Source organism: Chiloscyllium plagiosum, unplaced genomic scaffold (assembly GCF_037043375.1).
Source record: "Chiloscyllium plagiosum isolate Xiang-an unplaced genomic scaffold, Cpla_swu_hap1 HiC_scaffold_44, whole genome shotgun sequence".
Lineage (NCBI taxonomy): Eukaryota > Metazoa > Chordata > Chondrichthyes > Orectolobiformes > Hemiscylliidae > Chiloscyllium > Chiloscyllium plagiosum.
In genome coordinates, this window is record NW_028270182.1 from 1,198,103 (window position 1) to 1,209,454 (window position 11,352).

Sequence of the window (11,352 nt, forward strand, 5' to 3'; positions counted from 1 at the left end):
TGTCAGCTACAACTGGCAGTGTGTCCAGAATATTTAAAACCATTGCGAACTCTTCCAGTGGCGGTACCACCAGTGGTGTATCTACCAACGGGAATGCATCTGCATTTGCTACTTGGCCACTTCATTGGTGTTCCAACTTGTAATTTTATGCATTTAGTATTAGAGCACACCACTGAGTTCCACCTGAAGCTATGGGCTGCACTGCCTTGTCTTCTTTAATTAAACCTAACAGGGATTTGTGGTCCATTATGATTATCAGTTTACTTCCATGAAGGTATTGGTGGAACTTCCTGACTCCAAATTTTTGACCGCCAACCCTTCCTTCTTGATTGGGACATATTTAAGCTTTGCATGAGCCAAAGTCCTCATGCATATGAGTCCTGTTGCAGCTGTACAGAACACTGGTGAGGCCACTTTTGGAGTTCTAGGCATCCTGCTATAGGAAGGGTATTATCAAATTGGAAAGGGTGGAGAAAATATTTATAAAGAAGTTACCAGGACTACAGGGTTTGAATTTTAAGGAGAAACTGGATAGGCTGGCTCTTCTTTCCCTCGAGAGTAGGAGGTTGAGGGGTGACCTTTTGGAGGTTTTTAATATTATGACGGACGTAGATAAGGTGAATAGCAAAGTGGAACTGAAAACTAGGAGACATAATTTTAAAATGGGATGAGAAATATTTAAAAGGGACCTGAGAGGCAAGGTTTTCACACAGAGGATGGTGCTTATGTAGCAATATTGCCAGAGGAAGTTTTAGATGCAGGGACACTTACAACATTGAAAAAACATTTGGACAGGTACATGAAGAAGGTTCCTGAAGAAGGGCCTGTGCCCGAAACGTCGAATCTCCTGTTCCCTGGATGCTGCCTGACCTGCTGTGCTGTTCCAGCAATAAAGTTTCAACTTTGATCTCCAGCATCTGCAGACCTCACTTTCTCCAGGTACATGAAGAGGAAAGGTTCAAAAGGAGGTGGGACAAACGCAGGCAAGTGGAACTAGTTTAAGTTTAAGAAACCCGGTCAGCATGGACGAGTTGGGCTGAGGGGTCTATTTCTATGCTGTGTGACTTTATGAACTGTTGACCTAGAAGTCACCCTGCAACAGCCAAAACCCCCATCCTCTCTGTATGAAATTGTCCAATTCCCTTATCATAATGTCACAGAGATGTACAGCGCAGAAATAGACCCTTTTGTCCAACTCATCCATGCCGACCAGATATCCTAACCCAATCTAGTCCCATTTGCCAGCACTTGGCCCATTTCCCTCTAATCCTTCCTATTCATATACCTATCTAGCTGCCTTTTAAGTGTTGTATTTCTACCAGTCTCCACCACTTCCTCTGGCAACTCATTCCAAATATGCACTGCCCTCTGCCTGAAAAAGTTGCCCATTAGGTCTCTTATTTTAAATCTTTCCCCTCTTACCATAAACCTATGCCCTCCAGCTCTGGAATCCCTCACCCCAGGGAAAATATCTTGTCTATTTATCCTATCCATGCCCTTCATGATTTTATAAACCTCTATAAAGTCACCCCTTATCCTCCGATGCTCCAGGGAAAACAGTCCCAGCCTATTCAGCCATTCCCAATAGCTCAAACCCTCCAACCCTGGTAACATCCTTGTAAGTCTTCTGCTTGATCACTTCCTGCTTTCACATGGTACTGCAACATGAAATATCACCTGCTAACATATTCCTCCTCTGAAATGAGCACTGTCAACCAGTTTGGGAAGGACAATGAAAGAACAAACTTGCAGTAACACAACACATATCAGATCTGAAAATGCTTCACATTGCATTTAAAAAGGTGTGCAATCACGAATGTACCAGCCAAGTCCTGTCGGTAGCAAGTGAGATGATTGGCTGCAGAAAATATTCTTGACTGAGAGATGAATGTTGACCAGCGTGGCCTTGGTCCAAATGACAACTGGTTTTAAATACCGACTCCTGTCAAGGAAATGAAGGGGGCATATGGAGTAGAGAGCAGCTATGAAATATTGACTTCATGCTGTTTGTACCTCCACTTCCCAAACTGTAACTGATCACATAACTGTATTTCCAACCACACTTACTGTATTTCAACTTGTACTGATTTTATAATAACCTGCACCAACATATACACATACCCACCGTATGTAACCAAGACCAATTGTATATCTATCAACTGTGAGACAGGTAAGAATGGATAAGATTAAGGAACCTTGGATGACGATAACAGAGGAACTTCTTGTCAAAAGGAAGAAGGCAGCTTACATAAGGTGGAGGAAGCAAGGATCTAGCACAGCTTTAGAGGATTACAGGCTTGCTAGAAAGGAGCTCAGAAATGGACTGAGGAGAGCCAGGAGGGGGCACGAAAAAGGCTTGGCAGAAAGGATTAGTGAGAACCCAAAGGCATTTTACTCAAACGTGAGGAATAAGAGAATGATCAGGGAAAAGATAGGGCCGATCAGGGATATCGGAGGGAAGTTGTGAGTGGAGTCTGAGCAGATAGGGGAAGCCCTAAATGAGTTTTTTGCTTTGGTTTTCACCAAGGAAAGGGAACTTGTTGTAAATAAAAACTTAGAGGAGCTGGGATATGGGCTTGACCAGATCAGGATTGATGAAGTTGATGTGCAAGAAATTTTGGAAAACATTAAGATTGATAAGTCCCCAGGGCCAGACCAGATTTATCCTAGGCTGCTCCGGGAAGTGAGAAAGGAGGTTGCTAAGCCACTAGCGAGGATATTTGCCTCCTCACTCTCCACAGGAGTTGTACCAGAGGATTGGAAGGAGGTGAATGTTGTTCCTCTTTTCAAGAAGGGGAATAGGGAAATCCCTAGCAATTACAGACCAGTCAGTCTTATGTCTGTGGTCAGCAAAGTTTTGGAAATAATTCTGAGGGATAGGATTTATGACTATTTGGCAAAGCATAGTGTGATTAAAAGCAGTCAGCATGGCTTTGTGAGGGGCAAGTCATGCCTCACAAATCTTATTGAGTTCTTTGAGGAGGTGTCAAGACAGGTCGACAACAGTCGAGCAGTGGATGTGTATGTGGACTTCTGCAAGGCATTTGATAAGGTTCCCATGGTAGGCTCATTCCTAAAGTCAGGAAGTGTGGGATACAGGGAGATTTGGCTATCAGGATTCAGAATTGGCTGGCTGACAGAAGGCAGAAGAATGGTTGTGGATGGAAAGTTTTCTGCCTGGAGGTCAGTGTTGAGTGGTGTCCTGCAGGACTGTGTTCTTGGGCCTCTGCTCTTTGTAGTTTTTATAAATGACTTGGATGAGGAGGTTGAGGGGTGGGTTAGTAAATTTGCAGATGACACAAAGGTTGGAGGTGTCGTCGATAGTATAGAGGGCTGTTGCAGGCTGCAGTGCGACATAGACAAGGTGCAGAACTGGGCTGAGAAATGGCAGATGGAGTTCAACCTGGATAAATGCAAAGTGATGCATTTTGAAAGGTTGAACTCGAATGCTGAATATAGGATTAAAGACAGGATTCTTGCCAGTGTGGAGGAACAGGGGGGTCAGGGTGTGCATGTACATAGATCCCTCAAAGTTGCCACCCAAGTGGATAGGGTTGTTAAGAAAGCATATGGTGTTTTGGCTTTCATTAACAGGGGGATCGAGTTTAAGAGCCGTGAGGTTTTGCTGCAGCTCTACAAGTCCCTGGTGAGACCACACTTGGAATATTGTGTCCAGTTCCGGTTGCCCTATTATAGGAAAGATACAGAGGCTTTGGAGAGGGTACAAAGAAGGTTTACCAGGATGCTGCCTGGACTGGAGAGCTTGCCTTATGAAGAAAGGTTGAATAAGCTCGGACTTTTTTCTCTGGAGAGGAGGAGAAAGAGAGACCTGATCGAGGTGTACAAGGTAATGAGAGGCATGGATAGAATCAATAGCCAGAGACTTTTCCCCAGGGCAGGATTGATTGGGACGAGGATTGGTTTGAAGATATTAGGAGGAAGGTATAAAGGAGATGTCAGAGGTAGGTTCTTTATGCAGAGTTGTGAATGCATGGAATGCGTTGTCAGCTGTGGTGGTGGAGGCAGAGTCATTGGGGACGTTTAAGCGACTGCGAGACATACACATGGATAGCAATGAGTTGAGGGTTGTGTAGGTTAATTTGCTATGTTTTACATTAGGATTAAACCTTGGCCTGTTGTGCTGTACTTTTCTATGTTCTATGTATGTAACTCCACCCACAATTTCTACCCAAACTGATTGTACTCACACTGTCTGTAGCCCCACCCACATGATCCAGTCAAACCGGCTGTACATCCACACTGACTGTATCTTCACTCATACTATATCTCCAATCAAATCAACTGTACCTCAACCCATACTGACTCCATCTCAACCCATACTGATTGTACTTCCAGCTAAACTGATTGTACCTTGAGACAAATCAACTCCACATCCATACTGAGTGCATCTTCAGTCAAATAAAATGTATCAGCACCCACACTGTACTTCCAGTCAAACCAACTGAGCTGCACCTTTATTGAATGTCCTTGTACCTTCAGAAGCATTGACTTCACTTCCACCTATATTTTACCTGGATCTCAAACTGCACTGGCTGAAACTCTGCAACATGTTAAGCTTTGGAACAGGTCAGGCTGTTTATCAGTAACTGTGAAAAACTGCAAATGAATGTTGCACTTGGGATCTTTTGTCACAATATGATCTTTCCTCCTTTAAATTCTCATGACCTGTGGTGTATTTTTAGCACTTTGTGATGATCTGGGTTCATATGATGCATTTTTTCACTCTCTGGAACGAAGAGTTGGACTCTAGGCAGAGTACAACAGCTTTTGAAATGGGGGCATGTTGAAGGATGCTTCAAATTATTTGGATGGACATTAGGACCAATGGGTGTGTTGATCAATAGAAGAAGTTCAGGAATCAAAAGGGTTGCTATCTACAGTTAGAGACAAAAGGTAGCCAAGTTCAGTCATTGGAAATAAAGACCCATTGGCCACCTTGGCAAAAGCTGATGGAGAGATTGAGCATTAAATTGATACAGAAAGGGAAGTGTCAGGCGGGTGGATAACACTGAGATATGAACTCAGGGAGGCACAACAATACTGATGGTCCCACTAAAGTGACAGTGAAAATAAATTAAAGCTGATGATGATAACCCTTCACCAGCTCAGAAATGTAGCTGGTGGTCACACCGTTGACATTATGTTCTGTAAATCTCTGCTGATATTAACTTCTGCTTTGAATAACTATCTTTCTCGTCTTTCCACCATGACCCCTACTTGGAATACAGTTCCAGAACAACACTGCAGTGGTTATCTATCATGCTGCAAGGACTGTTAGCATGGCTTCTCAACCAAGGCCATCACAACTGACCAAGCAGAATTAGCAACACTCTTCTCCTTAAGCTATGCCTTCAAGCTGAGTTGGAGACAGGGTGTGGTGGTGCGTAAGCAGAAAAATTAAGGAAGAGCTGGGAAAAGGAGACACTCTGTAAAGATTTTAATTTTGTATTCATTAGCACAGATGCATGAATATCAAATTTCCAACCAAGAATACCACAGAAATGTCTTGGTCAATAGAATCCATTTACCAAACCATTGACACTTTGCTTCTTGTTCAACATAAATTGTTGCTCCCTTTGAGATTGGGCGTTGTTGCAATTCTGTCCTGATGTGGAAGTGGAAAGGTTCAACATTATTTCTTTTTTGTCAATAATTCTCAAATTGTGGACCAACAAATGGTTATTATATCTATTAATTCTCTCTTTCTTTCTCTATTAATGTTAGTGTCCTGACTGCAATTACCTTGTGCAGAGAGTGGATCCAGACAACCTGTGTGTGGAGTGCCTGTCATGTTCTAATGTGAAAGGGAAACTCTACCAATTCTGCTGGGATTGTATGAGAGAGTGGAATAACCCAGCATCACAGAACACTGACTGCGGCAACAAATCCTGCAGCATCACCGCAATGCTGCTGTCCTGTCCACTCATCGAGGCCCCCAACATTGAGGTACACCAGTGCCCAGTGGTGAGGGCATGTCCCAATTGCGAGACCTTGGTTTCTCACTGTCAGCAGGGCTGTCCACAAGTAATGTGTCCCAACTGTTTTTATGAATTCTGTTATCGTTGCCTGGGCATTGAAGGGTGTAAATTTGCTGAATTTGTGGAACTGAGGGATGAAGATGATGATGATGATGATGATGACTCAGTTTACGAAGATCTTAATGATTTCTCCGAGTGTATCAGAGCTGGAAGACAGAAAATTACTGGCAGAAAGAACTATAAAATTAATCCAAACTGGACAGGGATTTGACAGATAGTGAAGTGGAAGGTGATTTTAATTATCAATTCAGCTAACCTCAAAACAGTCATGATGTAAGGAATGAGAGACTCAATCTCCTCCTCCCAGTCAGGTTCTACTGATGCAGTAGTCATGTCCCAACCTGTGTGGCAGGAGGCCATGGTTCAGGTTCCACCTGCTCCAGAGATGTGTTATACCATCTCTGAACAGGTTGATTAAAAATATCCTCTTCTTTCCAGTGTTGGTCAAGTCACAAGAAAAGCTGTGCGCAGAACAGCTTTGATATGAACTGATTTAAAGTGGTCACTTTAAATCACGACCACTTCCACCCCTACCCTCGCCCCCTTCAGATCCCACAGTCACCATCTCCTCCCCCACCGACACCCGAGGTGAGTGTCACTTCTGGACATGACGTCATCCCAGTCCCTCCACTACCACGCCACTCCAGTTAGAGTCTCCACCCCCACTCCCAGCTCCACTCGGTAATGGCTCCCAGCCCTGCCAAGTTTTCACCATTCCCCCCAGATCTCCCCCTCACTGAGGATAAATGAACAGTCCTCAGCAAACACCTTACCTTCATCCCCCTCTACTCCCGGATCAACAAATTCAACACTCGTTGAGGCAGTGAAAACTTCTTCCACTGTCTCCGCCTTGAGCTTACTTTTTCCATCAAGACTCCTGCCCACCTTCCAAGGACCCCTTCGCCCGCCTCCAATACACCCTATCCACCTGGACACTCCGTGTCGGTCTGTTACCCGCCCTCGACCTCTTTATTTCCAACTACCGCTAGGACATTGACCGCCTCAACCTGTCCACCCCTCTCACCCACTCCAACCTCTCACCCTCACAATGCGCAGCCTTCCACTCCCTCTGCTCCAACCCCAACCTTACCTTCAAATGGACAAGTGGGGGGGTTGCAGTGGTAGTTTGGCGCACTGACCTCTACACTGCTGAAACCAGGCACCAACTTGAAGACATCTTCTCCTACCGCCCCCTCGACCATGACCTCACCTCCCATCACCAAACCATCATCTCCCGGACCAAACACAATCTCATCACCTCAGGGGATCTCCCACCCACAGCTTTCAACCTCATAGTTCGGGAACCCTGCACCAAGCCTGACTACCCTGGCCCAGCCATCATCTCAGCCTGCTCCTGCCCCACTGAATTCTCTCCATATCTCTCGATACTGTCCTATTCCCGCCTGATCCAGGAACTCCCCACGCACATTCAGGACACCACCCACGCCTTCCACCTCCTACAAGACTTCCGTTTCCCTTGCCCCCAATGCCTCATCTTCACCATTGACATCCAGCCCCTATACACCTCCATCCACTATGATCACGGCCTCCAAGCCGTCCGTTTCTTCCTCTCCCGACATTTCCACCAGTACCCTTCCACAGACTACTCTCATTCATTTGGCGGAACTGGTCCTCACCCTCAACAATTTCTCTTTCAAATCCTCCCACTTCCTCCAGATGAAAGGGGTAGCCATGGGCACCCACATGGGCCCCAGCTATGCCTGTTTCTTTGTTGGTTACGTGGAACAGTCCATCTTCTGCAGTTACACTGGCACTACTCCCCACCTTTTCCTCCGCTACATTGATGACATATCAGCGCCACCTTGTGCTCCCATGAGGAGGTTGAACAGTTTGTCAACTTCACCAACACATTCCACCCCAAACTTAAGTTCACCTGGACCATCTCAGACACCTCCCCACTTCCTGGACCTCTCCATCAATGGTGACTGACTCAATACTGATTTCTACAAATCAGCCGACTCCCACAGCTACCTGGATTACATCTCTTCCCACCCTGCCTCCTATAAAATGCTATGCCTTATTCCCAATTCCTCTGCCGCATCTGTTCCTAGGAGGACCAGTCACACCACAGAACACACCAGATGGTCTCCTTCTTTAAAGATCGCAATTTCCCCTCCCACGTAGTTGATGATGCCTTCCAGAGTATCTCATCCACTTCCTACATCTCCACCCTCGAACCCCACCCCTCCAACCCAATAAGGACAGAACCCCCCCTGGTCCTCAACTTCCATCCCACCAACTTCTGTATACATCGCATCATCCTCCACCATTTCTGCCACCTACAAACGGACCCCACCACTATCCGCCTTCTGTAAAGAACGTTTCCTTCACGACTGCCTCGTCAGGTTCACGCTCCCCCCCCCGAACCCACATTCCCCTGCCATTGCAGGAATTGCAAAACCTGCACCCAAACCTCCCCCCCGCCACCTCCATCCAAGGTCCCAAAGGAACCTTCCACATCCATCAAAGTTTCACCTGCACATCCACACGTCATTTACTATATCCGTTGCTCCCGATGCAATCTCCTCTACATTGAGGAGACAGGACACCTATTTGCAGAGTGATTCAGAAAACATCTCCGGAACACCTGCACCCAACTCCAACTCCACCACCCTGTGGTAGAACACTTCAACTCCCTCTCCCACTCCGCCAAGGACGTGCAGGCCCTGGGCCTCCTCCAGTGCCACTCCCTAACCAACCAACGGCTGAAGGAAGAACACTTCATCTTCCGCCTCAGAACCCTCCAACCCCATGGCATCAATGTGGATATCACCAGTTTCCTCAATTCTCCTCCCCAATTTCCCATTTCCCCTTCCCCCCCCTTATCCCAGTTCCAACCTTGCAGCTCAGCAGTGCCCTCACGACCTGTCCTACTTGTCTACCTTCCTTCCCACCTATCTGCTCCACCCTCCCCTCCGACCTATCACCATTACCCCCACCTCCATCCACCTATCGCACTCTTAGCTACCTTCCCCCAGCCCCAACAACACCCTCCCATTTATTGCTTACCCCCGAGGTTCCCAGACTCATTCCTGATGAAGGGCTTTTGCCCGAAACGCCAATTCTCCTGCTCCTTGGATGCTGCCTGACCTGCTGTGCTTTTCCAGCATTACACTCTTGACACTGAACTGATTTAAACACTTACCTTCACAAATATTGGCAACCCGACTCTATCCAACAAGAATGACAAAAATAACAAAAAGCTAAAACTTTCATGTATTGCAACTCTTAATCCTTAATGTGCATTCATATTACAAATGAATTTTGAAGTGTATCAATTATTGTCAGAGATAGATAATCTATTTCACTGTATCCTACCTATAGGTCTACCACCTAATTCACAACAGAGTCTCTACACTTTCAACAGCTTCACAATCCTCTGCCATCTCTATAGTTTTGTAAAGCACCATAGAAGAGATGAGAAAAAAATGTCTTCCCTCAAAAGGGTTGTTATGAATCTTTATAATTCTTTCCCAAAGTGGATGCTTATTTTTTGAATATATTTAAGACTTGTTTGTTGGTCTCTCACAGTATCAAGTGAAAGCCCAAATAGTTGAAGCCCAAGATTAACTACTGATTGCAGTGAAAGCCAGAGTATGCTTGACGGGCTAAATGGTCTGCTCCTACTCCTATTTCTTGTATTCTTATTTATAACAATAAAGGCGAAGAGAAATGCACATTTTGAGCAATGTCATTCCGCCATACTATTTCAACATACTGAAGTAAACTTTATGTTGGAATTAACATACATTTTTGTAATGTGTTTCTTTTAATTTTTCTCCTCCTCTGTTAAAGGGATAGGATCCTGAACAGATACCATTCTACACAAGTCTTGTCCCATCTTGGCCAGGTTATAATTCTTTATATGGGTCTAGCCAATTTGTCTGCAGGAGCGAGAACCATGTTTTAATCTTCACTTGTCCTCAATTAATGTCTGTTTGCACTTTGTTGCGAAAATAATAGGATATGGCAATCAGGAGCACAAACCCAGATATGTTTCCCATTCCTGGAATTTCTTTGGTTAATGAGTGCAGGAAGGCTATTCAGCCCCTCCATCCTGATACATAAGTGCAGAAGAAATAAGATGTGCATTTACATAATGCATTTAGCAACCACTGGTTGAGTCGAAGATTTTTCCTTGAGTTAATGATGTTAAGATCAAGGACTCAGGGGGTTGAGTTCTAGGGAAAAGTTGAATAAATTGGGGTATTTTCCTTGGAGCATCACAGCCTGAGGCATGACCTTATAGAGTTTCATAAAATCATGAGGGGCATGAATAGAGTGAATAGCCAAGGTTTTTTTTTTAGGTTGGGGGAGTCCAAAACTAGAGGGCATAAGTTTAAGGTGAGAGGGGAAAGATTTAAAAAGGACCTGGGGTAGATTTTACACACACAGAGTGGTGCATGTATGGAATGAGCTGCCAGAGGAAATAGTGGAAGTGGGTAGAATTACATTTAAAAGGTGTTTGGATGGATACATGAATAGAAAAGATTTACAGGGATCTCGGCCAAATGCTGGCAATTGGGACTAGGTCTGGTCAGCACAGACAAGTTGAACCAAAGGGTCTATTTCCATGCTGTATGACTAAGTGTAACATTAGAAACGCAGCAGTCAAGTATTACACAGTAAGCTCCCACAGACAGTACAATATCTGTTGTTAACATATTGTATGAAAGACAAATATAGGGCAACATATTGATGATAATAACTGATATTGATATAGTGCCACAGTATCTTCAATATCCAGAGAGACCAAACACTCTGTTCACCCCCAGCACCCACATCTCCAACACCACCCACACTATCCACCCCATAACTAACATCTTCAACACCATCCATACTATCCACACCCTCAACACCACCCACATTATCCACCCCCACCACACACATCTCCAAATCCAACCACACCCTCAACACCACCCACACTATCCACTTACACCACCATACACACACCCAACACCAACCACACTCCCAACACACATCTCCAAACAACAGCAACACCCTAACACCACCCACCCTCAACACAACCCACACCCCACCACCACCTACACTCTCCACCCCCAACACTACCATACTATCCACCTGGAACACCACACACACCCCCAACATCACCCACACTCACACACTACCCACACCCCACCACCACCCACACTCTCCACCCCCAACACTACCCACACCCCACCACCACCCACACCTTCTACCCCCAACACTACCCACACCCCACCACCACCCACACCCTCCACCCCCAACACCACCCACACCCCACCACCAC

General features: G+C 45.4%; 1 pseudogene across 1 annotated transcript in view; it reads left to right on the forward strand.

The window, feature by feature from the left end:
* The window catches only part of LOC122543408 (uncharacterized), a 203,464-nt pseudogene extending 193,642 nt beyond the window's left edge, over positions 1–9,822 (forward strand). Inside the window, exon 5 of the transcript XR_015754333.1 lies at positions 5,746–9,822. The product of XR_015754333.1 is annotated as an uncharacterized LOC122543408 (transcript). The remainder of the gene's footprint in view (positions 1–5,745) is intronic.
* Positions 9,823–11,352: the final 1,530 nt, after the last annotated feature.